Source organism: Mauremys reevesii, linkage group 2 (assembly GCF_016161935.1).
Source record: "Mauremys reevesii isolate NIE-2019 linkage group 2, ASM1616193v1, whole genome shotgun sequence".
Taxonomy (NCBI): Eukaryota; Metazoa; Chordata; order Testudines; family Geoemydidae; genus Mauremys; species Mauremys reevesii.
The window spans coordinates 103393724-103420711 of NC_052624.1; the positions used below are offsets into that span (position 1 = coordinate 103393724).

At 43.5% G+C, this 26988-nt stretch overlaps 1 protein-coding gene across 14 annotated transcripts in view; it reads left to right on the forward strand.

Annotated features, from left to right (window-relative positions):
• IKZF1 (IKAROS family zinc finger 1) overlaps positions 1–26988 on the forward strand; it is a 105826-nt gene that overhangs the window by 46908 nt on the left and 31930 nt on the right. Inside the window, exons 1-2 of one of the 14 annotated variants that reach the window (XM_039524415.1) lie at positions 13544–13575; positions 13973–14163. The exons of 9 other annotated variants lie outside the window; for them this stretch is intronic. The gene's annotated coding sequence lies outside the window, so the exon portion shown is untranslated. Of the gene's footprint in view, positions 1–13543; positions 13576–13972; positions 14164–20351; positions 20459–21511; positions 21592–26988 lie in introns of those variants that run through there. 4 more of the 14 variants (XM_039524417.1, XM_039524414.1, XM_039524418.1 and 1 more) reach the window with 4 other exon arrangements.

Consider the following 26988-nt stretch of genomic DNA (forward strand, 5'->3'; position numbering starts at 1 on the left):
TCCCACAGAGAGCTGTCCTGGGACTGGTACTATTCAATGTCTTCATTAACGATGTGGGTAATGGAATGGAGAGTATGCTTATAAAATTTGCAGATGACACACTGGGAGAGATTGCAAGCAAGTTGGAGGGCAGGGTTAGAATTCAAAATGACCTTGATAAATTGTAGAATTGGTCTGATATCAACATAATAAAATTCAATAAGGTGAAGTGCAATGTGCTACACTTAGGTAGAAAAACGTCAAATGCACTACAAAATGGGAATCAAATATGTTAAGAGCTGTTATAAAGAGAAAAGTGATCAATTGTTCTCCATGTTCACTGAAGATAGGACAAGAAATAACAGGCTTAATCTGTAGCAGAGAAGATTTAGGTTAGATATTAGGAAAACATTTCTAACTACAAGGATAGTTAAGCTCTGGAAGAGGCTTCCAAGGGAAGTTGTGGAATCTCCATCATTGGAGGTTTTTAAAAACAAGTTGGACAAACACCAGTCAGGGATGTTCTAGGTTTACCTGGTCCTGCCTCAGCACAGGGGACTGGACTAGGTGACCTCTTGAGGTCCCTTCCAGCCCTACATTTCTATGATTCTATGAGGCCTACAAAAAAATGGACAGAAGTTAGGTTGTGGTGTGCTGAGACGACCACTGCCTATAATGCCGACCAACATTATTTCCTTGTGCACTCCCCCGTCAGTCTGTCTGTATGTGTCTATTGCCTCTTCTCTTACTCTTAGATTGTAAGCTCTTTGAGGCAGGGGAATGTCTTTAGTCTGTATATGTACAGCCCCTAGCACAATGGTTCCCTGGTCCAGACAAGCCCTTAGCCATCAGCACTAGTAATAAAGATTTTGTAGCCCAAATTCGCTCTTCAGTTACACCTGTCCTCAGATGATGAGGGGAAGAGGATATTTTGCTTCATGGATCTTCTTGTACTCCACACTGCACTGTGGGCACATCAAGGGTGTGACAGTTTGCTTTAGCTGGTAGGAAGTAGTAGCCTCCATGGAGCTGTTCTGCAGTTGGTGGAAAAGGCTTTTCACCACATTCAGCTGTCCAGCACACAGCCCAGCTACTCTGGCTAGGTGCTGGCATGAGAATTTTGCGTGTTATGGACTGAGTACCACTTCGTTATGAGTTTGGATCAACAGTGACCTTACAAGCCACTTGAAGCAATAGTGGACTGACATAGGAATATATTTGCTAGGGGTTTTTTGTTTTGTTTTGTTTTGTTTTTGTTTTTTACTTTCCAGAGAAAGGAAAGTACATTCATTTTGGGTGCAACTACTATTTTTTATTTGGTTAAGCAGCATAGGAGTTGGACTATACCGGTACTGGAAAGAGTGTAACTTTCCAAACAAATGGCTTTTCTAACACAATCTGAACTTAGAGACGCTGTCCTAGAAAAAAAACCAGTCAAATGTGAGCTGTCCTTCTGGAGCAGCAAAAGTGAGTCTCACATGAATTATGTTTGATAGGATCCTATTCCATCTGTTCTCAGATGTTGACTTTAATCGTGTTGCTCCCATGCATTTTACTCACCTGTTTTATTGTTTGCAGAATCATGACATTAATATTTTGGATGTATAAGCAAGCATTCTATTATTAGTCACACCAATGATCTGTATGATTGTAGGTATAAATTTGGTCAACTATATTATATTGGTGCAAACTGAAGGCAGTTAAATTGACAGCTGATAGAAAAAAATCCTGTTTCCTGAAACAGATACATGATGCTTGTTGTTTCAAATTTCAGTGTAATTTACCTTAAAAAATACACTGAGCAGATGCTTTAAAAAGTCACAGAAAGGCTTAGGCAAGCTAATGGCCCCCACATGATATACGAAGCGTGCAACTAAGAGCTAACAGGAAGTTTGACAAAAACTTTGTCTGCTAGACATTTTTGAAGATTCCATAAAAGCTAGGAGAGCAGGAAACGCCTTTGCTGATAATCTTAACACATCATGAACACTTGCAAAAGGTAGATGGCCAGATTTTGATCACTCACTTCATGCCTGTCACAATACAGAACTTGTTTTGATGGTGCATAGTTGCATATCCAATATGCTTATTAGCTGGATAAAATTACTCCCCTTGATCTTTTCAATATGTCATTGATTATGCAATATTTCAGCCCCGAACAATTGCTGGGGGTAGCTTAAGATGTTGATAGTACCTTTTATCTAAAATTGTGTTATTTATTTGTACTGCAATGACATGTAGGGACCCCAAGGGTGGATCAGGGCTCCATTGTGCTAGACTGTACATACACACAACATAAAGATTGTCCTTGCCCCAAAGATCTTACAATATAATTGATGTTTTACAAGCTTAATTAATTAAGCTTCATGACAGGTAGGTGGTATTATCTCAGTTTTACAAGTGGGAAAACAAATCCTCAAAGATATTTAGGCACCTAACTAACATTGAGGCACTGGGATAGAGAGGTTTGAGTGACTGCAATAATAGTAGAGCCAGTGGTGAGCTGGAGCCGGTTCCCACAGGTTCCCAAGAACCGGTTGCTAAAATTAGACCTCCGTGGAGAACCGGTTGTTAAAGGGCTGGGGGTGGGCAAAGAACTCCAGTCTGTGGGCCAGACCATCCTGTTGCTCCCAGGATTCCCAGCTGGGGAGGCTGAGGCTCCCCTGGCCACTCCCCCGCTTCCCCCCAGCTGCAGTGTGGCCAGCCGCCGGCACCAGCTGGGCAGCTCAGCTGAGCTCGGGAGTCTTCCTGCTGCTGCTTTTTGAGTAGCCCGGCAAGGGGAGGGGGCTGCTGCAAGCTCCAGGGCTGGCCAGAGGGGAGGGAAGGGAAGTGGGGCAATTGGCCCAGGCCCTGCAGGGGCCCTCGGCCCCACGAGGATGTCTCCCCCGGGCTCTCCCCCGCTGCCCCCACCCCGCAGAGCCTCAGCATGGCCAGCAGCTGGGCAGCTCAGCTGAGCTCTGGGCTACCGGCAAGGTAAGGGGGCAGGGGGGCTGCGAGCTCCGGGGCCACAGTGGGGGGGAAAGTGGGGCAATTTGCCCCAGGCCCTGAAGGGGCCCCCGGACCCTCCTCTGCTCCCCCCCTTAAATCAGAACTTTTTATAGGGAACCGGTTGTTAAGATTTTGGCAGCTCATCACTGAGAGAGCCCAATAATTGAATTCATATTTTACCAGTCCAGTGCTCTAACCAGAAATGAAACCAGGCTTTAGAGGGAAGCCCTTAATGACTGTTGTGAAGGATTGAGAGAGCAAGCCTGTCTCTCCAACAGCAGCAACAGAAAAACCTTGAGTCTCCATTCCAGTATGCAGTGGCACTGGTTTGACATGAGACGTTACAAGACCTTAGTTTTGTTAAAAACAATATGGCCTAAAATTCAGAGAGTAAGAATATCCTTGGATCTAAAAATATAGCACAGAATAAATATCAAATTTCATTATATGTGGAAGCAAAATAAATAGCACCAGTGGATTATTTTGGGGAAGTTCTATGGCCTGTGTTACACAAGAGATCAGACTGCATTATCACAATGGTCCTTTCTGCTCTATGAATCAGGTAATTTAAAAGTTTGTAAGTCAAGTTAAATATATCCTACAAACCCTTCATTTATTTTGCAGTTTTTAATTGTCTGAGCTCCTAATACCTGGAAGTTGCTCAGAGAAGCAATTTACTGTATCACTCTAACTTCGGGAGGAATGTTAAGAACTCTTGTGCCTGATTCACGACTTCATTACTCCAGTGTTATGTCTGTGCACTCAATGGAGTTACCTTCATAAAGGAGGCCCCATGCAATGATGAAACAGGCCCATTTTGTAGAGATGTGAAGTTTTGGATGTAGGCCCAAATTGATTGAAGTTGAAGGAACGTGTTTTGGTCTAGGCCTATCTTTGCTACTTGCTTTTGAGGCTATGGAGGGTGTGAAAGTTGCTTACAGAATGAAAACATGCTGGCCATTTGTTTTTGGAGTGAGATTTCACATCTCATAACCTGAATTTGAAACATTCATGTTTCAGTATGAGAAATGCTTCAAGTGCCGACCTGGAGATAACATGCACTTTAGTGGTTAGTCATTTCCTACAATAAAGGTGCAGTTTGAGCCTCTTTTTTTTCTTTTCTCTGACCGCTAAGAACGTCTGCCATGGCTACTGCAAAGCACGGGGACAGCAAAAATATGTTTTGGAGAAAGACTGCACTGTGCAAATTTTTCTCAGGATGGCTCAGTTTTGTTTCATATTTTTTTTTAAACCTAGGTTAAAACTGACACTTTACATTTCACCCTGAGTAGAGGGCAGGGCAGGAGCAGCCTAGAGAAGAAATTACGACTCAAAAAGTCGTATTTCCTTCCCTACTTCCCCCAGTACTCCAGGGAGAAGTAAACTGCCTGTTGCCCTTGACCAGTAGTAGATTACATCTCCCCCTGGAGTAAAGGTCAGCTGGTGCTTTGTGGTGGATAACACAACCCACTTGGTCCCCGGTGCATAGACAAGTAATGTGGGAGCATTGTGCATGGGAGTAAAAGGTGTGGTTTTTGCCCTTGTGCTGCTTTGTAGTGCAAGATACTGTCTAGCCCTCAAAAGATTGTGGCTGAGCTTTTCAAAAGTGCCTAAGGCCAAGATCCTCAAAGTTATTTAAGCACCTATCTCCTTTTGATTTCAGTGGGAGCTAGGGACTTAAATACCTTTGAATATCTGGGCCTAAGTGATGTAGGAACTCAAGTCCCACTGAGTTTCCCTGGAGAAACAATAATCCCCATTTTTTACACATGGGGAAGTGAGACACATGATAAATTAAGTGACTTTCCCATGATCACACAGGAAGTCTGTGGCTGAGCTAAGAACTGAACCTAGATTTCCTGAGTCCGAGTCTAAGTCCAAGTGCATTGCCCTATCGCCTAGACTCTCCTTCCTCCCTTCAGTCAAAGTTTGGCATACAGTAAAGCTCCTTGCAGGATCAAGCAGGAGACTATGGGCTATGAAAGAGAAGGCCTTTGTTAAAAGGTAAGTAGCGTTAACAACACAAAAAGAAGTGAAGACTGTCCCTGACCCTGAATGTCCATTTAGATGGTTACTTCAATGTTCTCCTTTTCCAAGATTGCATCAGCGTGAAAATCCCCCTACAATGTTTTTCCTTGACCAGATAACCCACAGTGATAATGCATAGAGCCACTGATTCCTTCATGTGTGATTAGGAGCCTCTTGGCCCTTCCCAGCAGAGCCCAAAGTTCCTTTTTTTTTTTTTTTTTAATTTAAGAGTTATACTACTCTAAAGATAAGTGGCTTTAGGACTGTCTTGGCGGGAAAGCAAGAATATTCTGCCTCTTTTGCTTGCTATCCTTTATCCAAAATGGAGAAATTGTATCCTTTTGCTATGGAGAATATTGATAGTTTAGTTACATATTGCAGTACTTTTTTTTTTCTTTACAAGGAATTGTATTTAAAACAGATATAGGCCTAATTTTTCTTTCCTTTATGCTGGTGTAAACCAGGAGTAACTCCACTGAAGTCAAAACGGGTGTAGAAACTGATAGCAGGGTTAGGTCCTATGCCTCAAGCCCAAAGGTATGCCAACCCTCCTTCGTAATCTCTAAGTGACATTGAGCTGCCAGAAACCTGTAAAAGTCACTCACACTCTCACAGAGCATTATTTACTTTCTATTCAGCTTTGTCACATCTGCCATCACTATCAAAAAATGCAATGAATAAATAGCCAGTATGACAGTATATAAGTAGTGATAATATGACAAAATCAGCAATGCAATTATAATTTCTGTTGTTTTGATGTTTCTATTGTTGCTGATCAGGTAAAGATAAGGATAGAAAGCACTGTAGAGTAGGTGAAAGAGGTCAGATCTCCAGCTGATCTTAAAGGCTAAAGGAATAAGCTGATACAACATAATACAGAACAAAGTAAATAAATAAACAGGTGAAATAAGGTAAAATTCCAAGTCCCTCCCCTACCTAATACCTAATAATTCATCCCTCCTCCTGTACAAATCCAGAATCAATGAGCTTTGTGACTGGAACTAAACATGAGTTGAGGGAACCAGATGACATTCTCCCAACCCACAGGCATGTCGTAGTACTGAAATGCAGCCATTGCCTCTTGACATTCTCTTTGCAGAGAGTTCTTGGCGATCAGATCCAAGAAAGCATAGATCCTGTGCCTCTTCCACCTGATCACTTCATACCAGCTTGTTCTGACCCATCTCTGCAGTGCACAGCCCCCTTTCTCTCCCCTTTACATCTGCTCTGTCCATTTCTCCTCACTCCTCATAGAGGGCTGGTCACAGATGGCTTTGAGCGAGCTTGCCCCAGCAGGGTGGCTTTTTACCCAGTAAAGAGTAACTGAATATGACCCCATATATTTTTGGCATACTTCTGTCATGCCATGTCCTGTCTTCATTTACATGTAGTGTGTCACCACTATATTCCTAAAGTGATCTGAAAGTCAGCTTGCCTTACACCGGGTCTACACTATGATTTTAGGTTGAATTTAGCAGCGTTACCTCGATTTAAGCCTGGACTCGTCCATATGACAAAACCCTTTTTTTTTATTTAAAGGGCTCTTTAAATCTATTTCTTTACTCTACCTCTGATGAGGGAATTAGCGCTGAAATCGACCTTTGGGGTCGAATTTGGGGTAGTGTGGATGCAATTAGACGGTATTGGCCTCCGGGACCTATCCCAGAGTGCTCCATTGTGACCGCTCTGGACAGCGCTCTCAACTCAGATGCACTGGCCAGGTAGACAGGAAAAGGCCTGCGAACTTTTGTATTTCATTTCCTGTTTGGCCAGCGTGGCGAGCTGATCAGCACAGGTGACCATACAGAGCTCACGCAAAACTCATTAGCATGATGTGCACATTGCCGGGAGACATTGCCTGGCCCGTACTTTGTGAGAAGTCTATGTCCATGTCTATGTCCTCATCACTCTCGTCACCACGCTGCCGTCGCCTCCTCGCCTGGTTTTGCTTTTGCAGCTTCTTGTTCTGCACTGAAAAAAGGTGCTTAAAAATTGTCTGCTATTGCTTTGACGGAGGGAGGGGCGACTGACAGCATGGCTTACAGGGAATTCAAATCAACAAAAGAGGTGGCTTTGCATCAAGGAGAAACACAAACAACTGTCACACAGAATAGCCCCCTCAAGGACTGAACTCAAAACCCTGGGTTTAGCAGGCCATTGATCTCACAAAACAAATCGGGTCAATTTCTTGTTTTGATACACTCCATCTATCTTTTACATCTTAGGCTGGCAGCAGATAGTGCAGTACAACTGCTAGCCATCGTCATCTCCTGGGTGCTCGGCAGAAGATGGTGCATTACGACTGCTAGCCATCGTCATCTCCTGGGTGCTCAACAGAAAATGGGAGTGACCTGGCTGAGTCACTCCCATGTCTGCCCAGGTACCCCTGACCAACCTCACCGAGGTCGGCTAAAAGAGCACCCAAGAGTACAACGACAATGGTTACCAATCGTAATGCACTGTCTGCTGCCAAAAGGCAATGAGCTGCTGCTGTGTAGCAATGCAGTCCCACGTCTGCCAGCACCCAGGAGACGTATGGTGACGGTGAGCTGAGTGGGCTCCATGCTTGCCTTGGTATGGCATCTGCTCAGGTAACCCAGGAAAAAAGGTGCAAAACCATTGTCTGCCATTGCTTTCACAGAGGGAGGGAGGGAGAGGGGGGCCTGATGACATGTACCCAGAACCACCCGTGACACTGTTTTTGCCCCATCAGGCATTGGGATCGCAGGCATTTGTGGGAGGGATAGCTCAGTGGTTTGAGCATTGGCCTGCTAAACCCAGGGTTATGAGTTCAATCCTTGAAGGGGCCACTTAGGGATCTGGGGCAAAATCAGTACTTGGTCCTGCTCATGAAGGCAGGGGGCTGGACTCAATGACCCTTTAGAGTCCCTTTCAGTTCTAGGAGATAGGTATATCTCCATAAACAAAAAAACCCAGAATTCCATTGTGCAGCACAGAGTGCAGCGCTCCAGAAGTCAACACTAGCCTCGGTACTGTGGATGCAGTCCATCAACTTAATGCACTTAGAGCATTTTGTGTGGGGACACGCACAATCGACTGTATAAAAACAATTTCTAAAAAACCGACTTCTATAAATTCAACCTAATTTCATAGTGTAGACATACCCTGAGTCAAGTCCTGGAGTTCTACTCCATCCTTAGTCAGACAGACTCCTATTAAAGTCAGTGGGTGCTAGAGAGAATAAAAACCAAGCACAGGCTCCTGGATCTGTTTGTAAAGGAGGTTTATATTTTATTTTGTGACTCTTCTGCTTGCAAATGGAGAAGAGAGAACACTTCATACGAATTTTAAAACCCTTTCTGCTGGCAACAAGTTTCATTCTGAAGTAGTGGGACAGAATTGTACATTATCTCATTGGAAGGACTTCCTAAGTTGTCTGCTCCATCCGCTGGCACTAGTACATGATTGCCCAATAGGCCAATCCTTTCAGTATTTATCTAGTCTCCTAAACCCCTCCACTACCATCTCCTCAATGGCCACCTCCAGCAAATGAACCCATTGTCTAATCAACCCTTCTCACCCTTGGAAAAATTTAAACTAGACATTCTAAGCTATTTTCTTTTGAGTTTCTCTCTATTCCTTCTTGTTATGCCCTCCTTACATTGTTCTTCCCCCTCATTTGAAGATTTTTACAATGCCCCATTATACCAACACCTATTGTTTGGGTAAATCCATCTGTGTGCAGAAGTTTCACAATTTGGCAACTGCCTTAAAATGAAAAAAATAAAGCCAGAGAAAGCCAAACAGGAATCTTAAGTAAAAAGGTTGATTTAGAGGCAGAAAAGCCAAGCCTATTTTTTTGTTGTTGTTTTTTTGCTAAGCCACCGACTGCAATTCCTGGTCTGTGCTTCCCTTTCTGTCACTTCTCCATAATTCTTCGCATTTCGGTTGGGCTGCTGTGTCTCTGCTGCTTCCTCTTTTCCTGCATTCCTATATTTCATTATTTGCACTTCTTCCTCTTCGAGTGCTTTTACAACAGTGCGAGGAGGATGTGGAAACCTAGTTACAATATGACACACAAACTGCAGAGTCACAATTGCTGGTATTCAGTTTCACCTCCTGGAGTGTGGAGATGAAGAGTGGGGCAGTGGAGAGGGAAGAAAGAGACTTGTAAGCAGGGGAGACCGATTGTCCAAACCTAGAGGTTCTGGAGCAGGGGGTGTGTGACGGCGGCTTTTAATGTATTTGTTTCAGTGTTGTCTGAAGGTGAAAAAGACATTAGGGAAGATCCTCAGCTGGTGTGAATTACTGTAGTTCCATTGGCTTCAGCTGAGTTTTGATGATTTAACCAGATGAGGATCTGTCCCATTACATTAAAGCTGTATTGGCCTAGACCGGGGTTCTCAAACTGGGAGTCAGGACCCCTCAGGGGGTCACTAGGTTATTACGTGGGGGGTTGCGAGTTGTCAGCCTCCACCCCAAACCCGGCTTTGCCTCCAGCATTTATAATAGTGTTAAATATGTTAAACAGTGTGTTTAATTTATATGAGGGGATCGCACTCAAGAGTCTTGCCATTGGAAAGGAGTCACCAGTACAAAAGTTTGAGAACCACTGGCCTAGACCCACAGTAAAGGCTATACTAGCTGCAGTAAGTATCTGACACATTCAGTCCTGCTTAATTTGCCAGGCAGCTGTGAGACCCCCAACAATGTGTGCGACTCTTGTACTATATTGTGAGGAACATTGTCACTTTCTAGGTCTCGCTGTGACCAGGGGCCTCTGCATTAAGTGGTTCCTCGGCCAAAGAATTTGCTGCAGAATCTGGGCTTTGCTTTTCTCCTAAAGATAAGAGTACAGATCCAGACTTCATGTTTGTGAAGCGAACCCTTTAAAAGGGTGGCAAATGTAAATGGTGGTGTGGTCTTCCTGAGACTGCAGAAACGCTTGCCCCAAGAGATATGTACTGCGCCCATCCACTTCAGAAAGGCATTTTCAGGGTTGCTATAAGCAGATATTACACATGGGGGCCTTCTGAAGCCTTTCAGCTGGGCTGCCTGGATACGTGCCCTGAGAACCTGTGTAGGACTTGCTCCAAACTTCTGTTCCATGACTCACAGGGAGGAAGAGGGCAGCTAAGGGGACATATAAGCGTGGGGTTGGAGGAAATAGGTAACATGTCCAGACTGCTGTGTGTGTTTGTGGGAGCAGTTAGAGGAACAGTAGCTGGAGGTTTCCTGTTAAACCCGACAAGGGGGAAGCTGTGTTATGCCTCAGCTGTAATAGAAGAAGAGAGAGCCTGATTCCCTAGGGGGCTCAAGTTCTGTGGCGTTCTCAGGGTGGGATTTTCAAAAGCACTTACATTGATTTAGAAGCCTAAGTCCCATTGAAATCAATGCTGTGTAACAAAAAAAAAAAAGTACCTTTTGCCACCTCAAAGCAGCTTGTACTCCATGCTATTTGGCAATGGAGCATGACCAGACAGGGGCTTCTGCAGCTGCAAAATTGGAAGCAATGTCTGAAAAAGCTCTGGTTGTGGACTCTGAACCCTAAAGAGGACAATACCTGTTAATAATGTTACCTGTTTCCCTGCTGATCATATTAGCAGAACAACCTATATAATGTATATATCGCAAATTCCCAAGATGCCTACCACTCCTCCCCAGGTGCCAAAAACACCAACTAGCCACTACCCAACTGACAAACCCTCCAGCTTATCCCCTGACAATGCCTATGACTATGTCTACACCTACAGCGGCACGTAGAGTACAGGCACTGCATGTGTAGCTACACGCTGATGCGAAGGCTCAGGTAGTGGGAAGGCAGTGAGGAAAGCCTTTCCTGGAGCCTTTCCCTGAAGCTTCCCCATTGTTGGAGCCTTTCCCCATTGCATCTCCCTGCCAGAGCCTTTCAATGTGGGGAAGAGGGAAGGGGAAGGCTCTGGCAGCAGGGAGTCAGGAGGACACTGCACTGCTTAAAAATAGCAGTGTAGACATGGGATGCAGGGCTTGGGCACTTAGAGAGCTGTGTAGTGTATGCACTGTGAGGGTCAAAGCATGTAGTGCTTTCTCTACTCGCCTGTGTCTCACCGTCTACCTTGCTATTTATACCTGTGCTCTACACACCGCCATAAACGTAGACATAGTGTATGATGCAGTCCCCTCTGTGTTGTCAGTCCAAAAATCGGCAGCATGTTTAAAACAAGCATCAAAAAAATTGAAATTAAGACTGAGTCAATAACACAAGGGCTGCTGTGCTGACTGGATTACTCATTTTCCTATTTAATTCATTAGACACCCTCCAGTTTTGAATGTGGAATGAAACTGGTTCAGCCTGCAGAAGTTTTAGTCCATTGCAGAAGTCAGGGATATTTGTCTCAGAATATAGTTTAGCTCTCCACAGGCCACCTATAGGTTAGGAGAGACAAAGAAGCTACCAGAGTGCATGGGTGCACATGCACACATTCGAAAAGGGCATGGCCACAATTTTCAGAAGTAACTGGTGATTGTTGGTGTTCATTTTTGGATGCTGAACTTGAGATAACTTAAAAGGGCCTGTTTTTCAGAGCATGGGTGCTCAGCACTTTCTGAAAATCAGGATCCTTAAAAGTGTCTCAAGATGGGCACCCAGACATGGAGGCCACAAAATCACTAATCGCTTTTAAAAATGTTTTCTTCTAGGGGTAGGTGAGCAAATAAAAAGCAATGTATTAGGCTTGAACAAAGGAGCGAAAGCTGAAGTTAGACAAATTCAGACTAGAAATAAGGTGCAAATTTTTAACAGAGATGGTAATTAACCACTGGAACAACTTACCTATGCTGTAGTAGATTTTCAATCACTTGAAGACTCTAAATCAAGACTGAATGGCTTTCTAGAAGATACTATGGCCCAACCAGAAATTATGGTCTCAATGCAGGACTTACTGGGTGGAATTCTGTGGCCTGTGTTATGTAGAAGGACAGACCAGATCATAATTGGTCCCTTCTGGCCTTAAAGTCTATGAAGCCACTAAATATGGGGTGGTATTTATGAGGACCAGTTTATCAAATGGAGATTTCTTGGAGGTATTTGTTTACTGCTGCCGACAGAGAGTTGTCTGTGGTGTGCTAGTTAACCTCTCTTGTGTGTAGATAAAAATCATTATAATTTAAGATGCTGGCACTCTGAAAATAATGATCGTTTTTGTTAAGTATCGTATAAAGTAAGTGTGTGGCTACCTTTCTAGAAATTATTAAAAGTAAAATTGGCTGCATAATTAGAGTGGTCACTACTGAGCACACAGCTCTCCTTCTTGTCCATTCCCCAGAAAGTACTACTGATGTTTTTCTGTTTTTAAATCAGGACTAAGTTTCAGTGGGTTAGCACACTAGCCTTTGACATCTAGAACCCTGAATTCAGAACCCTTTTAGGGCCCGCTCCAGCTTCCATTGAAGTAGACATAATCCTTTTTGTTGACTTCAGTGGGAGTTGGATTGAGGCCTTTGCTCAAATGTGAGAATGAGTGTTTTTGTCTCCTCCTCCTATTCTATCACAAAACCACCACACTATTTGGTCTAGTTCAGTGTGACTGTCCGTCTTAGCTCAAGAGAAGTTCAGGAATTGATTAGCTGGGAAGTTGCAAGTCATGACTCACGTGCATTTGAAGAGCAGAACAGGGAAGCTTGCACCAACATTGCTATAACTTTAATTGAGTTACTCTTAATTGATGTTGGCATCAGTGAAAGAGGAATACCATTCACTATGCCTGGCCAAGCCAATGCTATCTGTCTTCCACTTGCCATGCACACTATTGGGGAGGTGTTCAGCACTATAGGGCAGACCTCAGTTGAGCTACACCACTTTACACCAAGTGTGAAGAGACTTGATTCTGATCTCACTTGTACCAGTGTAAATCAGGAGTTGATGTCAGTGGAGTCAAACTGCTGTCTGTGAAATCAGAATCAGGCTCAAAAAGCTCAAATTATAAATTGTTACTTCAAATTATCAGCTTGGTCAATTTGATGGTAAACTCCTGTCCTGCTGGTGTCTGGTATAACACCTGAGTGACAACAGTTTTCTTTGAGCACCAACTTTTTCCTACAGAATCATAGAATATCAGGGTTGGAAGGGACCTCAGGAGGTCATCTAGTCCAACCCCCTGCTCAAAGTACTGTACTCTCCAATGCACGAGTGTCTTATCACATACCTGCTGTGTGAGGCAGCAGTGTACCTGTTAACAGAAATGTGAGGTCCGTGGTTCCAAACTGAGACTTTCTTATGACCTGGAATAAAAGGAACAAAATTCAGTGCTAAGACAGCACTGTCCTAGTTAAATCAACAAAAAAATCCATCGTACATTGACATTACTTAACAGCACAGCTCAATAAAAGTGGCCAACAAATTCTAAAAGTATACATCTAATTTTAGCACTAACAGGCGGAAGAAAAATTTAGAACAGGCCCAAATCTCAAAGCTATTTTATGTCAATCACAGCTTAGGTCATAACAGTTCATCTCACCTAAAGTGGTTACTGACCTGCAAGTGGCTCTTCCTTTTTGTTACAACTCTGTAATGTCCCCTGCAGTTCAAGAACCCCCTTTGATGTGGACACAGCGGTGAAATGAGGAATTTCCCTATAGCAGGTATTTAAGTGCTTCCAATGTGGGGGTTATAGGGCTCCTACTATATAATCCATAACTTGGGATGGGCTGTCCTCAGCCTACCCCGCAAGACTCTCCTTGTTCTGAGTCCTACCACCACCATCCCCCCGTGAGGGGGAAAGAGGGTATAGAAGGGTGGGGACCTCAGCCTGCGAGGGCCACAAAGTATCACCCTTTTCCATGAAATCAAGGACCATCACCATAATTCAAGTCTTTTATCTCATTCTCCCACTGATGAATCACCACCTCAGCTTAGGTACCAAGCACACTCCTACTTAACCCACAGTGGCTTGAAGGTGCTTCAAGAAAGGTGAAAAACTCCCCAGTCCTCTGCTAATTGCCTCATGGAAGAAAAAATTCCCTTCTGCCCCCTAAACAGGAGATCGGTTAGATATGCAGCATCTTTCAGACCGGGTTTCCATTCCTGGTTCGGGAGAGGATGCTGGAACAGAGCAAAAAGAGGCACCGCTCCTGGGAGCTGAGGAATAATGACACTCAGCACCACCCCCCTCAACTGCCAATGGGTGCCAGAGACTGCCAGAGGGTGAAGAAGCTGCTAGGCATCCCTGAGTAAGTGTCTCCCTCCTTCACTGCTGGGACTGTCCCCTTTCACTACTGGCATCATTAAGTTCCCCCAGCCGTTGAGGCAGGTGGGTGGCATTTCTGAACTTCTGTCTTTTTTTTTAAATTGATTGTGAGTCGCTGGGGGTTACAGGAGTTCTGACACTCTCCGCTGGATCAGCTGTTATCTTAAACTCCCACAAATTCTGGGGTTGTCTTAGCATTGTGTTCTGCGGTATCTCAGACCTAAGGAAAGCTGCAACAGGCAACATTTGGTTAGAGCTGTTGGATGCAGCACAGAAGAGAAAATTACTTCAGAGACTTTCTCCTCCCAGTCCCAATAATGGCTGGGATCTGACTGTGTCCAGGGAAAGGAAGAAGGGTTTGTTTTTTCCCTTGGATGAGGATAGAGAAGTTGAGGATGTGGAAAAGAGGATGGGAAAGTGAGATAAAAAGAGAGACTTTAAAAGGTTGGGATAAATGTAGGCTAAGTAAGATGTTTCCAACTTGGTCCAAACCAGTGAGCCCTTTGAGGTTCTCCCATCACTGTTCAGAACACCCAATTACTTTTAGCACATACTGGACATTTTCCTTGGCCACAATACCAGACATATGATCCCCACACAAGCAACTGATTGGCTGCAATACACAAGGGGGAAGGAATAATTTTGTAAAGAGACTTGCTTCAAGGGCTATCTCCATCAGTGAGATCAAAAAGCTGATATAAGACTTCAGTGTAATAGTTTTAGGTGTCCTACCCAAAGATCTAGATTTCATCACAACAGTTGGCTGCACTGGTGATTTGGTAAACTGTTATCACAATTCTTCTATTGGCTCTAACATCTGAGAAGAAAATGCATCAAAAGAGTCAGACAAAAGTGTCTAACACGGCAAAGGGATACCGTCATGACTAAGGGCTTGTCTATGCTGCAAAAAAACACTAAACCCATAGCAGCAAGTCTCAGAGCCTGGGTCAGTTGACTCAGGCTCTGAGATGCATCCCCCTTGCACGAGCACATTTCCAGCCCGAGCAGGAACTTCTGCACAGCTATTTTCAGCCCCGTAGCACGAACCCCACAAACCCAAATCAGTTGACCCAGGATCTAAGACTTGCTGCTGTGGTTTGTTTTTTTTTTCAGCATAGACAAGTCCTCATAGGCCTGAAACTTACCCTAACTCAGAATTATTTTCCCAACTGATCTAACCCTAGGAAAGAGGGAGGAAAAAATATATCATTTCCACAAAATGAAGCCTGGAACATTAGAAAAAGTCAATTTCTCTGTTCAGTGACTTGTCTACAAGAGATTGGGTGGCAAGATTCTTGTCTATTTCAATCTTTGACCTATTCTCAAGAGCAGAACACACAGGCAGGGCAGAGGGATGATGGGATTAATAAAGACACACCCACAAACCAAAATGCAGCTGGTAGATCTCATTTTAGGCCTACCAACCTTTAAGACAACTGAGGAACCATCAGCAGTCTCTTAACATACAGTACAATGTATCACCATGACAGCTGAAGAATCCCTGGTAATAGTTCTATGCTGTGCTGCTATTCTGCCAAGAGAGGAGGAAAAGGAGTCTGCTTTGTAGTGAGATTATATCGCTTTAAATATGCAAATTGGTATTTAAACAGATCAGTTGCATTTAGGGGCTAATGCAAATCTGCATAGTTCCATAGAAGTCACTCAAGACATGTAAATTGTTTATTGAGTTCGAGCATTGAAAATGTTTACCTTCTTTTTGCAGAGGGTAATTAATACAGTGTCTTTAATTAATATATCTCTTTCCACCTAAACCATATTAGTCTTATAAACAATCATTCTTGATGTATCCAGCATGTACAGGGATTTCATCGAGGTTTTTTTCAGTGAGCTTAAATTCTCTCCCCTCACTACACTTCACATCACTTATATATGCCTGACCACCAGTATGTAGCCTTATTCCACTGGTTGGGTTCCTGGATCCCCACCTCATTGTGCCCTTCCTTTGGCTAGGAATCTCCAGCCTTTTCTGGTCTATTCTGGTAACTCGGCAGTGAGCTTTTACACATATAACTACAATGCTTTGTTTATGAACCCACCTGTCTCTCCAGCTTGGTAGTTTTCTCTGGGCCCCACTGTCAATTCCTTACCTCAGTGAACGTCCCCTCTTCTCCAAAGACTGGTCCCGCACCAGTCAGCCCTTTATTGCAATACTAAGTGCTCTCTTTGTGATTGCAAAACTCTCTAGTGTTGCCACACTCCTAAATCAGAAAGTGGAATTCACAAACAGCAAGGCAGTAGATTTTGTTGTTGTTGTTAGTTGTTTAAAAACAGCACATCCTAGAGTGCAGATCAACACTGAAGTGTAAATTTCCCTGAAGTGTTCCTGGAGGAAGGATTTGAGAAAGAGTGGATGTCTCTCCTATCAGGAGAGGTCATTATTGGCATTAGGCGTGGTCTGCAGCAAATGTTAGGTCAACCCATTAAGTTCCTCAGTCCAGCCCCCTGAGCAATGTAGTTATCACCTATCCTCTGGTGTAGACAGTGCTAGGTCAACAGAAGCGTTCTTCTGTCGACCTAGCTAGCACCTCTCACAGGTGGATTACCTACACTCACAGGAGAACCCCTCCTGTCAGCATAGATAGTGTGTACACTGAAGTGCTACAGCAGCTGTGTTGCTGTAGCATTTCAAGTTTAGACAAGCTCTTAAACTGTGATATGTATCAAGTTCTGCTTCTTTTGGAAAACTGTTGGTGCAACAAAATCCAGGAAGTTCTGTATCTATACATTCTTTGCAGAAAGCAGCTTCACATCAGCATGCTCCCTTAACCATATGCATACACACTGATGCACCTATATCTGCTGTGAATATTTTCATATCTGACAATGATTTCGTATCACTTTTATTATATATTGTGACTTGAATTATTTAAAAATTCATACTAAATGCCCTTGTGTTATTTTCTTATTCTTTAATGTGCCTGAAAAATAAATTCAGATAGAAACAGAAGAGGCAAGGAACTGCATTTGTGCAACACTGTGCCCCTGGGTGGGTCACTGTTAGGGAGAATCAAACCTGGAGTTCCTGTACTAAAAGCATGAGCCTTTGCTACCAGTCTTAGGGCACATCTACAATACAAAATTAAGTCGATTTAAGTTAAGTTGACATATAGCCACCACAGTAATTAAAGCAGTACAGGTATGGAAGGGTATGTGCTGTTTAGGAAAGACCGATGCAAAGGTAAAGGTGGGGGAGTAGCATTGTATATCAATAATGAGGTGAAATGTAACGAAATAACTAGCAATGCAATGGATAATACGGAGTCTGTTTGGGCAATGGTCACATTGGGGAAGAAAACTACTAGAGCCTCCCCCGGGATAGTGATTGGGGTGTGCTATAGACCGCCGGGATCTAGCCTGGAGATGGATAGAGAGCTCTTTAATGTTTTTAAGGAGGTAAATACTAATAGGAACTGTTTGATCATGGGGGACTTTAACTTCCCGGATATAGATTGGGAAACAAATGCTAGTAATAATAATAGGGCTCAGCTTTTCCTAGACGTTATAGCTGATGAATTCCTTCATCAAGTAGTTGCTGAACCGACGAGGGGGGATGCCATTTTAGATCTGGTTTTGGTGAGTAACGAGGACCTTGTTGAGGAAATAGTTGTAGGGGACAACCTTGGCTCGAGTGATCATGAGCTAATTCGTTTCAAAATAAATGGGAGGATAATCAATATTGCATCTGAGACTAAGGTATACGATTTCAAAAGGGCTAACTTTACTAAATTAAGGTGACTAGTTAGGGAAGTGGACTGGACTAACATATTTAGGGATCTAAAGGCAGATGACGCCTGGGGTTACTTCAGGCGTAAGTTGCAGGAGTTGTCAGAGGCATGTATCCCGAGAAAGGGAAAACGGCTCGTAGGTAGCAGTTTTAGACCGAGCTGGATGAGCAAGCGTCTTAGAGGGGTCATTAAGGAAAAACAGAAAGCGTACAAGGAGTGGAAAATGGGAGGGATTAGCAAAGAAACCTACCTTATTGAGGTCAGAGGGTGTAGGGAAGCAGTGAGAAAGGCAAAGAGCTGGGTGGAGATGGACCTAGCGAAGGGGATTAAAACCAATAGCAAAAGGTTTTTTAGCCATATAAATAGGAAGAAAACCAAGAAAGAAGAAGTGGGACCGCTTAAAACTTTAAACGGAGTGGAGATTAGGGATAATCTTGGCATGGCACAATATCTGAACGAATATTTTGCCTCGGTCTTTAATGAGGCTAATGAAGGGCTAAGGAATAGTGGTAGAGGGACTGATGGGAATGAAGATATGGAGGTAGACATTACGGTATCTGAGGTAGAAGCCAAACTTGAACAGCTAAACGGAAGTAAATCGGGGGGCCCAGATAATCTTCATCCTAGAATATTAAGGGAATTGGCGAGTGAAATTGCAAGCCCGTTAGCGATGATTTTTAATAAATCTCTAAACTCGGGGATTGTACCATTTGACTGGAGATTAGCTAATGTAGTTCCTATATTCAAGAAGGGGAAAAAAAGTGACCCGGGTAACTACAGGCCTATTAGTTTAACATCTGTAGTATGCAAAATCATGGAAAAAAATTTAAAGGAGAGAGTGGTTATGGAGCATGAGGCCGATGGCAACTGGGACAAATTACAGCATGGATTTACAAAAGGTAGATCGTGCCAAACCAACCTGATCTCCTTCTTTGAGAAAGTAACAGATTTTTTAGACAAGGGAAATGCGGTGGATCTAATATATCTTGATTTCAGTAAGGCGTTTGATACAGTACCGCATGAGGAATTACTGGTTAAATTGGAAAAGATGGGGATCGAAATGAAAATCCAGAGGTGGATAAGGAGCTGGTTAAAGGGGAGACTGCAGAGGGTCGTATTGAAGGGGGAACTGTCGGGTTGGAGGGGGGTTACCAGTGGAGTTCCTCAAGGTTCAGTTTTGGGTCCGATTTTATTCAATCTATTTATCGCTGACCTGGGAACCAAGAGTAGGAGTGGGCTGATAAAGTTTGCGGATGACACCAAGTTGGGAGGTATTGCCAATTCGGAAAAGAATCGGGATATCCTCCAGGGAGATTTGGATGACCTTGTAAACTGGAGTATTAGTAACAGGATGAAATTCAATAGTGAGAAGTGTAAGGTTATGCATTTAGGGATGACTAACAAGAATTTTAGTTATAAGCTGGGGACGCACCAGTTGGAAGTAACGGAGCAGGAGAAGGACCTAGAAGTCCTGGTTGATCGTAGGATGACTATGAGTAGGCAATGTGATGTGGCCGTTAAAAAAGCTAATGCGGTCTTGGGATGCATTAGGCGAGGTATTTCTAGTAGGGATAAGGAGGTGCTAGTCCCATTATATAAGGTGTTGGTGAGACCTCATTTGGAGTATTGTGTGCAGTTTTGGTCTCCCATGTTTAAGAAGGATGAATTCAAACTGGAACGGGTACAAAGAAGGGCCACTAGAATGATCCGAGGAATGGAAGGCCTGTCGTATGAAAGGAGACTTGAGGAGCTCGGTTTGTTTTCCTTAACCAAAAGAAGGATAAGAGGAGATATGATTGCACTCTTTAAATATATCAGAGGGATAAATACCAGGGAAGGAGAGGAATTATTTCAGCTTAGTGCTAATGTGGACACAAGGACAAACGGATATAAATTGTCAGTCAGGAAATTCAGGCTTGAAATTAGACGAAGGTTTCTAACCATCAGAGGAGTGCAATTCTGGAACAGCCTACCGAGGGAAACAGTGGGGGCGAAGGACCTCCATGACTTTAAGATTAAGCTAGATAAGTTTATGGAGGAGATGGTATGATAGGATAACGGGCTTAGTCAATAGGTCAATTAAGTGCCACACTGGTAATTAGTACAATGGGTCAATGATAGGATATTGTTAGCCTTTTTCCAGAGGGTATGGCTGGAGACTCTTGCCCGCATGCTCGGGGTTCAGCTGACCGCCATATTTGGGGTCAGGAAGGAATTTTCCTCCAAGGTAGATTGGCAGTGGCCCTGGAGGTTTTTCGCCTTCCTCCGAAGCATGGGGCAGGGGTCGCTTGCTTAAGGATTGGGTGGATCGGCTTATGTGGCCTGCATCTTGCAGGAGGTCAGACTAGATGATCATAATGGTCCCTTCTGATCTCAAATTCTATGATTCTATGATTCTATGATGTCCACACTGTGCTCAGTCTGTCAGCAGTGCACATCCTCACCTGGAGCGCTTCCATCCACTGAAGTAGGGCATTGTGGGGCACTGACAGCTGGAGCCCGGCTGCTGCCCTGGGGCTGACAGCCTCAACTGTACGTATGGGGCTCATAGCTGCCCCACTCCAATTGTCAGCACCGGGCTCGGGGGAGGGCAGCCTTGAGCCTGTCATCTGGGACTGACAGCCAATATGCCGATCTAAGTAACACAGTGTCTACTGCACGCTCTAACCACACTGACACTAGCACTATGCCTCGCGTGGCAGTATTATGTCAGTGTAGCAGGCCACTTACTTCAGCAGAAGCAGCATTCTAGTGTAGACACTGGCACAATTAGGTTGACGTATGCTGCCTTACATCGACCTAACCCTGTAGTGTAGACCAGTGGTTCTCAACCAGGTGTATATGTTGGGGACATCAGGGGGGTCCATCAACTCATCTAGATATTCACCTAGTTTTACAAAAGCTTACTGTGGCGGGGTGAGGACTCACCGGCGTGGCGCCTCCTGCTGGTCATCCAGGGAATTAGCTCTTCCAGCCCAGAGTGCCCTCTGCAGACTGGTGGCTTACCTGCCACTGGCCCCTGTCTCCCTCCCAGACCCGGTGCCCTTTGTCCAGGGGTTCTGCCGACCACAGTACCCCTGCACTCTGGATCTCCCCTCCCAGGGGAACCCCCAACCCCCTATCTCCATCTTGCCTCAGGGGCTACTGCCAGTCTCCATTTAGGCCCCCGCTCACTGGGGCAGACTGCACTCTGTAAACCACTCGTCATCAAAAAGGGGGTTGGACTAGCTGCCTCTGCCTATTTCTGGGTTGCCCCTCTGCAGCCCTAGTACCCTTTTGTGGGCCCTTAACTCGACCTGCAGCCTGGGGCTTTGCTAGGCTGGAGCTCCCCAGCTCCCTCTGCCCTTCCCCAGCACTGATCCACCCTAGATACCCTCCTCAGCTTCCCAGGCAGCCAGGTCCTTCTCTCTCTAGGAAGCTAGAGAGCGTGTGTCTTTCAGTCTCTGGTCCTCATCCCTCTTATAGGGCCAGCTGTGGCTGCTTCCCCCAATCAGCCTAGCATTTCTCCATCACAGCCCTCTCCAGGTCTGCTTTAACCCCCTCAGGGCAGGAGCGGGGTGACCACCACGCTACACCTACATAAAAAGAACTAGTAAAGTCAGTACAAACTAAAAGTTTATACAGACAATGACATTTATACTGCTGCATATACTGTACACTGAAATGTAAGTACAATATTTATATTCCAATTGATTTATTTTATAATTATATGGCAAAAATGAGAAAATAAGCAATTTTTCATTAGTATTGTCTTGTGACCCTTTTGTATTTTTATGTCTGAGTTTGTAAGCAAGTAGTTTTTAAGTGAGGTGAAAGTTGGGAGTACACAAGACAAATCAGACTCCTGAAAAGGGTACAATAATTTAGAAAGGTTGAGAGCCACTGATGTAGACCAAGCCTTAGAAAGCTCACCTTGAGTGGTCTCTTAGAATGTGTGCTAACTACGTATGCTAAACCATCTGGTCAATCTTGTATTTAGCTGGGACACTCTGAGTACCTTTCCCAGACCTGAAGAAGAGCTTTGTGTAAGCTCAAAAGCTTGTCTATCTCACCAACAGAAATTGGTCCAATAAAGATATTATATCACCTACCTTGTCTCTTATAAATCTCAGGTCTGTTAGCACCTATAAGATGGCACTTGATCAATGTCTCTGTCTGATAAAACTTTTCTCCCTTCCACAATGCATAATTGTATTGATACTTCAGGTGAACACCCAATAGGCAACAGATAAACTGCTTGGATTCAAACACCCTTCTAGTTTAGATCCAGAGCAGAACTGTGCAGATCAGGCCCATTGAACTGGTTATAAAGCCCTCTAGAACCTAACTAGTTAGGCCCTGCTTCAGCAAAGTACTTCACATGCTGAAAGTTGGATGCATGCTTAATAGATTTAAATAGGAATACTCACATGCCTAAGTACCTTTTTGAATTGGGACCTTAGGTCTGATCATTGTTCTATCTGCAAAATAGTTTCCCACCTCCTAGCCCTCATCTGCTTTTGTTGGACTTTACCAGATCACCTACATTGCTGCAACAGAATTCTTTGGTGCTTTCTTTTCTTGGTGTGGTAGGGATTTCTTGGATAATCAGATGTTAATAGAAGGCTGTGCATAAATCCCCACAGTCGTGGAGGAATAGAGACCCCTTTTGTGGACATACAGAAAGGTGTGGCTTTTTATGTCCACTCACTTGCATTCACTATGCACTGACTTGCGTGTTGTAATTACAGTTCCACAAGAAGATGCCAATCTGGTTGCATGACACAATAAGCGAAGGGCAATTTTATTAATCCATTAAGAGAATGTGGAAGCAGGGATATTTTGCCCATCAACTATCATACTGACGTGCTTCTTCTGTGAACTCTAGCTAAGGTTTTGCATTTGCAGTGGAAGGAAATGGCAGCCTCAGATCACCAGATGGGTGGAGCTCACCAGAGTGGTTGTCCTGTTGGAGATAGCTTATCTGAAGGAGCCTGTGTGTCTGGAATCATGTATAGTTGAGTAAAAGCCAAAATTGGGGTAGGGAACAAGTTGATTCCAAAGGCTGATTGTCTAGGAACCTTGAGTAGAGGGAGTGGCTGAGTTTACTTCAGACGGATGCATCAGGAATCATCCTTATCCCGCATGCCCAGTTTGCTGCAGTTGCAGGGGGCCTCAGTGCTCACTCTTCTTCTTTTTTTCCTTTTTCCTTTTAAAATCCATCTGAGAACTAGCTGAGTCTGAGCAGCTGCCCAATTATTATGAAGTACCTGCAGTTTCATCCATAGGCGGCTCTTTGCCATTTTGAAATTTGTGGTACAGTAAACGACCCACAAACAGGTGGTTGTGAAGGGAAGTCAGCTTATTCTGTCACTAAGTTTACTCATCTCTTTTAGGGGTTAGCTTATATTTGTCTTACTGTTTGTGCTGTTCCTTGGCACGCTGAGTACTTTCAACAGATTGAATCCTTTTCTGACGAAAGTGCTGTATTGGAATTTGTTCAGGTTGGTTTATAGCAGGTGGTTGTTGTTGCTTTTAGGGGTTTTGGGGGCTTTTTAAAAAAAAGTTCTTTTATCCATGTGAATAGTGTATTTTAAGGTCCAAATTTTTAGCCAACTGTAAATGGCATCTAGTTCTTTTTATTATTTCATACATGCAGTGCTTAATTTGTGCCAGGGTTTGCCAAGGCTGAGCCCTGGCACCTCTAGACGTGGCAGTTCATAGCCCCAGCACCTCTGGGCTTGCTGCATCAGTTATGAAAGTAAAAAAATTGCTTGAGTCCTGGCACCTCGTTCATTAAAAATTAAGCACTGCACACATGTAAGTATCACATATGCATGTGCCAGTTGGTACTGGTACATGCAAGTGCAATAACTGCACGTGCAAAATCCCAGGCTACTTTTAAAATTATTTGGCCTCATCTCCTTTTTTCTGGAGTTCAAGAATCAGTCAGTTTGGATAAGTCTAGCAAGGCCATATTGTGTCCCTTGAACTGGTAACCTGGACCAACCCCATTTAAAAAAATGATGCAGATAAGCAAACTCACAAATTTCTTTACTTTCTCCTTGAAGTGAGTGACTGAAGCTATTATTAATTATTGTTATTAACCTCATTATTATCATTATTAAGTTCTGCCCAGACCTTTTTAAAGATATTTCACAGCTCCATGGAGAAAGCTTTAAAAAGGCATGGGGGGCGGGGGCAAGAGTTATTAATAAAAAATTCAAACTAGAGAATAAACTTCATTCATTATTTTACAAGCCAGCCCATGAATTTTGTATCTTTGAAAATCATTCTGTGGACAAATGCCTTGCCTGTATGTCTTGTATTTCTGTGAATTGTTTCCTCCCTTTGGCCTTTAATACTAAGGATATTTTTGAGGCATTCATAAACCCAGCTGCTTCTTCCCCACCTGTAGCACTGCCCCTCTTTGGGTATGTCTACACTACCCATCAGATCGGGTAGACCAGGCCTTTGTGACAGCAAAATCGTTTCCACGGCAACTCGTTTTGATGTCACAGACTAAGGGATTGTGACTTCAGGTGGGTAATTAGCATCACAATCTGAGTCAAAACCCCTCCCCACTAAAAAAAAAAACAAAACCCCACCACATCTGATTTTATTTGAAAGTCTTTATAAAATAAAATAATGTGAATTACTGAAAATATTATATTTAGGCAGACTTTTACCAGGGTAAATGAGAGCAAAGTCTCGCTGCATGTGTTGTCTCAAAGCTTGAATTGATTTTCTTGTTTATTTTTTAAATAATAAATAATAATCTGTTCCTGTCTTCTTCAGCAGTATTGTCTGTAATTTGCTAGTAAGGATGGTATTAAAGATTTTATTCTCTTCAGCACAACATTTTAAATCCAGTATTCAAATCAATTGGCTCTTGTTACTGCTTTATCCGTCCACCGCTTGAACAATTATAATATCCTCCATGCAAAAATCTTGCTGTACTTTAAATCTATCATTAAAACATCAATTGATAGCAGCAGAATACTTCCAACTTCCCTTAAAATATCAAATTAAAACAAAACTTGCACACACAAAAAATAACCCAAACACTTAAAAGGACCTTTCCTTTGATATTGACTTCTAGGACTCTGTGAGGTGGGAGGGTCTCAGAATCCAGGCTGCAGCCTGAGCCCAGACATCTACACCGCAATTAAACAGCGCCTGATCCCGAGCCCTGTGAGCTTGAATCAGCTGGCACAGGCCAGCCACAGGGTTTTAATGGCAGTGTAAAAATACCCTTACGTATCACAAGATGAAGATTGCCTAGTGGGATTTTCAAAAGTGCCTAAGCAAGGTAAGCCCTTAAATCCTATTCAAATCAGTGTGACTTAGGCACCTAACTTGCTTAGGCAATTTTGAGTATCTCACTAGGCATCTATTTGCATCTTTAGGCACGTAAATGCCATTGCAAATCTAGCCCTGCAGTCATAAACTCCTTGGAATATCAACTGAAGAGAATAAGGGCAACATTTTCAAAAGCACTTAAATGATTTAGGAGGCTTAGTCCCATTTTTAAAAGTGACTTCAATACTTAGGGCCAGATTTTCAAATCAATTTAGGCACTTCAAGATGCAGCTAGTTGCCTAATTCCCATTGAATAATTCCCACCTAACTCTCCTAAATACTTTTGAAAAAATGGCCTGTAAGACACTTTGACTTTCAATGAGTCTTAGGCTCCTAGACCCCTAAGTCACATAGGGGCTCTTGAAAATTTTGCCTTGTGTCTTTAGGCTAGAGTCAAGCCATTCTAAGAACTGATGCACAGACACCCAGGGAAAGGAAGCATATAAAAAGGCAGTTCCTTCTCCCAGCAAAAAAATGTAGCTTTCTTTATATGTGGGTAGCATAAAGGGAATTCAAAGCTAGACTAGAAACTATAATCCAGCGTGTGGTAAAACAGGCATTTACTGTATCGAGACAGTCATAGTATGTAAACAGCAGGATTTACTGTTTCACCAGAAGTCAGTTAAGTTCTCTGAGAAATGTCCCGTTGATCTTGCCTGACTATATTTTAGCAAAGGCTTTTAATTGCTCTGGGATAATTCTTTTTGCCTCAGATTTCCACCTATTAAATTATACTGCATCCCATGAACACAGAGTCAAGATTTCTGAGTCGATTCCTTACAACAAGCAGCTGCACAGTAAGGATGCTTTGAACTGAGGCACTGTGTCTGCTGGGATTCTGCAGCTTCATGGCTTGTGGCTTGGGAGAGGGAAAAGGAGAAGAGAAGAAAACAAAAGAGGAGAGTGTGGGTGTTTCCTTTCCCTTCCTGTGACAAAGTCCTGAACACTCTGAACTCAACTGCCAAATCCTCTATCAGCCATTAAGAGCCTCCTGTTTCCCAAGCAACCCACTGTGGTCTCTCTCCCCCTTCTTCCCAGATGTCAAATCTTCATTCATGACAAAACCTCTCATTTCTCACTCCATGTTGCCCAGCTCCTCCCAGGTGATCATGGGGTGGTTAGACACATGAATACCTTTGAGGATCTGGGCCCAAATCCTTTTCTCAAGGGGCCAAAAATAACCAAACCTCTCCACCAGCCTTCCCCACAACAGTATGAAAGGGTCTCTGTGTAGCAAAAGCCCTGATTTCCTCCTCCAAACCAAGAAGAATCCTGAACAGCATTACACACACACACACACACACACACACACACACACACACACACACACACACACACACAAATCTGACCTCTATCATCTGCAAATCCCTCTGTCTTCCCTTAATACTTGCTATGCTGTAGTTACATATTGCTCATGCCAAAGCCCCTGTGCACTGCGCAGAAAGCTGGGCCTGTAACTTCTGCCACTAGCTTCTTGGATTTCTGCAGCACTTTAGTGCAGCAGACTGGAAATCTTGCAGCAGCAGCATCGTTTCAATTTAAAAATTGAGGTTTTGTTGAAACACATGTGAAAAGTAATAGAATAATAATTACATAAGCCCTGCTCATATATTTTGATATTAAACGCAATTTGCTCTCTGTCCTTATATCTGCAGTTTCCAATGTGCTGCAGGTTGATATTACCTACCTGTACTGTGGAAATAGTTGAGGAGATAGGAAGA